The sequence below is a fragment of the Mesocricetus auratus genome, unplaced genomic scaffold (assembly GCF_017639785.1).
Source record: "Mesocricetus auratus isolate SY011 unplaced genomic scaffold, BCM_Maur_2.0 Super-Scaffold_100029, whole genome shotgun sequence".
Taxonomy (NCBI): Eukaryota; Metazoa; Chordata; class Mammalia; order Rodentia; family Cricetidae; genus Mesocricetus; species Mesocricetus auratus.
Window position 1 is genome coordinate 588,293 of NW_024429210.1, and position 6,284 is coordinate 594,576.

Here is a 6,284-nt window from a genome sequence, read left to right on the forward strand (position 1 = left end):
CCTTCTTGAGTCTCTTTCCATTTCCTTCCTTGGGTTTTCATTTTAGCAGAGCCTGGTCATTTATTCTGCCTTCCAGCCAACTTCTCTGGCTTCGACTTCCCATCTGCCAGCCTGATCACACACTGTCCCTCCACAGTCCCCTGAAATGATATTTCCCCACCATTTCCCTATAGCCAGCCTTTGACCCTTCAATATTATTTATTGTTCTTTCTTGATTGCAGATTTTAAAGCAAATTGTTCTTTGGGTTCCTACAGGTGCTGGATAGCAAGCTAAATTCTACCCGATGGAGGAAAAGCCTCCACCATCCATGTAGAAAAACTAGATCGGTGTCCAAGTAATAGGATAAATGGGAGTTAATGACAAAATTATCTCTGTGTGTGCCTGGCATGGAACAAGAAGACCAGAAAGCCAAGTCTTGGGTTTATGTAATTCTTAACTCTGCTCATCTTAAGGCTCAATGGTGATGAGCTTTCCTGGGAAGCGGGGACCAGTAATTGGTCAGGGGAAAGACATGAAGCGAGCTCATCAGTCAGGTCTCCCTCTCTGCTCACCATGTCTGTAAAGGGGCTAGATCGGGGGGGGGGGGGGCTCTGCTGTAAATTTCACAGTGTTGGAATAATCCATGAAACCCAGGGACTTTTTAGTCAATTCTTATTGGTTCGTTTTTGTTTTGATGGACTTTTAAAAATTGTTGTTGACTCTTTGTGACTTACGTGACGCAGAAAATCACTAACTCCAAGCTCAAGTGACCTGAAGGTAAATTTTTATGCAGTATCAGCGAAGGCTCGAGGCCTTGTTTTAGGCTGTACTTGGCCAGGCCCATACACACACTTTCTTCAGAAAAAGGAACCAAGAAAGAATATTTCAATTCAGCTAAAGCAGATGTTAGGAAAGAAGATGTTGGAAGAAGATAAAATAACTAAACAAATTGACTTAAGAAAGGAAAGAGAGGCTCAAGAACGTCTTTAAGAATCTATTTTTATTTAAGAAGAGAGCTGGTGTGTGACTTTGTACTTTGTTCTGAAAATCACTTTTGTTTTCCTAACCACACCAAACTGATAAAATCCAGATGAGCATTTGGCTACATTAACTTTCTGGATAGCTTTGTCAAATGGTGTCCATCCAGAAAAAGGCTATCCACTGTGTGTCCCTACCAAAACCCGCTATAAATTATAGGTACAAGTAGGAAAAGCAAGGACTTTTTAACTCTGTTATTATTGCTATTCTGTTGAATACCATTACCCTTGACCTACCATTCGTGCTCATAGAAAATCCTTGTTTCTTTTTTTCACAAGGGTCTAATAATGTGGGGGTGCTTGAATAACATACTGAACCATACATAGCAGCACTGCTGTTATGTTTACAAATCTGGGTTCAATGACAGACCCTGACTCAATAAAATGAAGTGGAGAATAGGCACGGAACATATCCTGCATCTACTTTAAAGGTGAACAACTAGGCCGATATGACAAAAATGTTTGTAATAACAAGAGCACGTGGATGGCTAACAGACTCGGCAGCCTGAAAGTCACCAGTGACATAGTAAAAACAGTGTCAATGTTAGTTGCCTGTTGGGAACAGAAGCCAGACAAGAGGGGATTGAAGAGAGAAATGGGATTTGAGGAAACAGAAGGAGCAGACCTAGATGACTCTCTACAGTGGAGAAGTTGGCGAATGAACTGAAAAAGTGATAATTATGGGTACAAAGGGGTGACATTTAAGGTGGCTGATCATAGAGTCTGTTCATAGGTTGACATGACTGACTGACTCAGAAGGTAGGAAGACACTAGTGATATTGAAAAAGGAAGATAATCTAAGGAGTCCCCCGAAGTGAGAAAGGAGGTAGATTCTAGAGCCTACCAGAGGAATCGCCTTTTGATATAAGGGATAGTTCTTTCACAGAAATCAGAGGGGTAGTATGAATGTGGCTGCTGACCCAGATAGAATTCAATGTATAGCATTGGGAATAACTATAATCCTTTGCTTGTAAGCAGTAGATGATATGTATCTGTGGCTAATTTAAGAGAAAGAATACTGTGTTGGCTGAGTTACGGGCAGTTGAAAAACAAATAAAAAATCCACTATTACCCAGTGATGATCCTCTCAACACACAAAGGGACTTGACTCCACCCCAGTTCTTTGGACACAGAAACAGGTAAGTAAATGCAGTTTATCCAAAGATCTAGCCTGCCTCCAAGATCACAGTAGCATAATGGGGTCAAGAATTTCCTGGTCCCTTCACTGTCCAGAGGTGAGAAGTCTCGATAAAGTGGGAGTCACATGTCTCCTCCTCTCACTCACTTGCTCTCCTCCCTCTGTTCAGTGTCCAAAGCTTCCCAGAGGCTGTGTTCTGGGCTCTTCCTCAGGAAGTGGGACATCTGTTTCCAGGCACCTGGTCAGAAAGTGCCACATGGCGACAAGGCTCCTCTTCATCCGACTTTTGGAGCTACATCAGGCTAGAGTCTGAGTAGTAAACAGGATTGATTGAGTGGTCTCTCAAGCAGCTTGTAGCAATGTTTTCAGAAGGCCAGTACCTATACTCAAAGGAAGAACTGATGTTGACAGAGCTAGCACACTGGAGTTCTGTATCAAGAAGACACATTTTTTTTCACACTCTTCCTTGCACAACAGCTATTCTGATATTATCGTGTTAAGGAGCACTTGAGTTCATCTATCTCTGAAAGCTTTCATTTTCTTAAGGACTCATGCTCATCAAACTCCAAGAGACTTTTGATGCTGTTAAAATCTTCTAATTCATTAATTTAAAAAGAATTAATCCTAGGAGTCAGAATACTTGTGCTGTCTGAGGAGAAACTCAAGAGCTGCAGAGAAGTGTCATATGCCTGCCTCTTCTTCTGGCCTGGCGGTCACTGGGTGGAATGCAAACACATTCCAAATGGAATCTAAAGGTTCAGGCTGCATCCCTTAGGTGCGAGCTTCTACCTGGTGCCCCTCTCAGCCCCGTTCCCTATCTCATCCATTTCCCTCCATTGGTTGTTGCTATCTGGCGCTTTCTCTCCTCTTCTTGACTTCCTTTGAGTCAGGACAATATTGCGTTCACACCTGCATTGCTACATTGTCTTCCCAGAGGCCAGGGCAGGTTTTGCAAATGGCAGGTGTTCAGGAAATTTTGGTGTTGTGTTACAACTAGAAGGCTTCTTGGAAAAGCATTTTCCATCTTCATCCTCAGGAGGCTGTGTGATCCATCCAGCAAGCAGGAGATGTTTTCATGAAAGCTTTCAGTTTGAATCCTGAGTCCACCAATTGCTAGATCTATGACTGGGGTTCAACTGTTCACTAACCCTCAACAGTAGTTTCTTCATCTTCAATGTGAACAACCCGTATCCATCATAGTTGTTGAGACATCAGCTGAGATCAAGATGCTGGTGTGTTTTAAAGCTGTGTGTAAAAGGCGGAGTTTACACGTGGCCATAGAACAGAGGAGGCAGGATGGCCCAGTGATGTTGTAACTCCCCTTGTGGTCTGCTGCCTTTTCATCACTACGTCCTCAGCACCCAGCACAGAGGATCACAGGCAGGCTTTCAGTAGCTTTTTGCTTTTTCATAGAATGCCAATAAAACCAGTTTTCATCTCATTTCGGTGCTTTCTTGGGGGGAGTAAGAAGGAAATGGTTGCAGAGTACTTCATGTGAATGTGGATGTTGTTGAAGGAGGGGAATGAATAGATGGAGCTTGTTCCTCTTGCTAGGGGTCTCTGGAGCATGTAATGGGTAAGAAGCTTCTGGGCTTCCGCGCACTAGCCTGCCAGGAGCAGTTGACATCATCTATGGAGCAGATAGTCCTGGTGAAGGTTCTATACTGTGACTCTGTTAGTGGGACTGTAATGCCCAGGTACTCTGTGGAAAGCCTCCAATACTTGAACTGGGACTGTGGGAGCCCCACTGAGAAGACTGGGTGGTTGGATAAGAGACTGAGAAATGAGCCATGCCGTCATTGACCAGAGATGGGGAGAGGGCAGTGGGATAGGGAGGAGATGACAATGGGTAGAGAGCATAGCTTCCTGTGCCTTCCTGTGCCTGTGGCCTGGAGTGGTCACAGGTTTAGAATGCGCAGAATTTTCTGGTGTGCTCTTTCAGTTTTACCAATCGAATAACCAAACCAATTTTATTTGTGTTCATAAAGGTTTTTCATTGAAAACATCCTTTTGCCAATCAGAATAGCAAATTTAACCAAATCTGGGGGGGGGGTGTGGTTTTGAGGCAGGGTTTCTTTGTGTAATAGTCCTGGCTGTCCTAGAACTCACTCTCTAGATCAGGCTGGCCTTGAACTCGCAGAGATTCACCTGTTTCTGCCTCCCAAGTGTTGGGATTAAAGGTATGCACCATTACTACTGGGCACCAAATCTTATTTGTGTTAGCCTTCTATCAAGAAGACACCTAATATAAAATGGATTTTTCACATTTCCCAAAATATATGCTGTTTTAATTTTGTTACAACACTGATTCCTTCATTTATATACTTTTGAAATAAATGGCTGCTGAGGAGCAGATTCTTTTCCTTTGTTCCATGGAACTGACCCATTTACCAAAGTGCTGGGTGTTTTCCTCATCCACCTACTGAGCAAGTCACTGTAGAGGATCCTGAGGCCTGTGACTTTGTTCACTTTCAAGCCCTGGCCCAGGCCTAGATTGGGAAAGTCCTTCTCAGCTGGGTTTATAGGTCTGCTGGAAGCCTAGAGGGACTATGTGTTTGGTAGATTGTTGTGATTGTCTTTCATCAGCCAGCCTCCTGCTCAGCTGGGAGCTCAGCTGTCAACCCTCTGTCATCTGACCACGTGCTTTCATCTTCCCGGGCGGTGTCTCCGTGTTTTGGTTGCTTTGTGGATACATAGTACTTCATCCTCCTGCTGAGCCTTTCTCAATAGTAAAATATGACCTCTGTGGGAGGGTGTGGGACAATGGGAGCCTGGGTTGACAGAGTAACCTGGAATACTGGGAGTGAACACAAACAAGGCCATTGCAACTTGAAGAACAGACTTGACAAAAGCACCATGGATCTAAGTGCCTTGGCTTTCAACCAGAATAAGGAGTCCACTTACAGTGCTCTGTATACAGGTTGGTTGGTTTGTTAAGTGCTTTTGCTTTGATTTAATCCCATAGAAATAAACGAGAGAATAAAAACCAGACTGAGAGTAAGCCTTTCACTCAGGAGTTTTCCTTAGAGGTCATCAACACGGAAAACATCATTTGGAGTTTGTAGAAAGCTCTAATTTGTAGAACATCAAATTAAAGCTTACACCATGATTTACCTCCTCTGGTACTCTGCCATACAGGGCCACACTGTTCCAATGACTTTGACATCTATAGCTGTAGTAAGTCCTCTATAAGAGATGAGAGTATTTGCAACAGAGCCTGAATAACTAAATGCTTGTCACTCCCAGCTTGAGGATTGCATTTTATCGCTATTTTGCTGTTTTTTTTGGTTTGTAAGCAGATATGTACATACATTTCTATATCAATAAATATAATTTTAACATTCAAGTCTTCATTTTGTAATGGAAATATCAAAGGGACACAACTATTTCAGATCTAGAAACTTCATTTATAACGTTTGAAATGCTACAGATTTCACCTCATTGTGAAGAACCTGTCTCCTTTATTGTTATGACTGTCTAGTATAGTCCTTACCCTATGATCTTTCCTTGGGGCTTGCAATTAAATGAGTAATGATCTTGGAAGGTTAAGTAGATAATATGATTGTGAAAACCTATTAAATCCAATTATTTTTTTTCCGTGACTATGAAACACAATCTCTAAAAACTGAGGTTGTGCAACTCCTGGAAGGCTCATGGCTCAGCTCAGTGTTGCATCTAATGAAAACAAAACCAAAAATAAAACACAAGTGATCCATGAGGCTGTCTCTTTGAGCCTCATTGCCTGTAATTGTAAACATCTGAACTGAGGATTTTCAGGAAAAGCTCTGCCCTGCAATCCATGCAGAAGTTAAGAATAGCCCAGCTTAATGACTGTTTTTGTCTGACGACTCTCAGACTACTTGTCATGATTGTCTCAGCACAGGTAAGTAAGGCATTCCTTTTTGAACACATAGCTCCTTTCTGAGAAGAGGAGCCAAGAGCTTTTGGAGTTCAGGTCATCTGCTCATCTTTGCTGTCAATTGCGACCCCTCAGCTGCAAGTTTCAACATAGCATTTCTGGTCTGTCTTGTGAATGATTGTTCATCTTGAGGAGGTGACATGTTGACCCACACTGGCACAGTTATCACCTGGGTATGGGCGTTGTTCTGGTGCAGTTGCACCCGATACT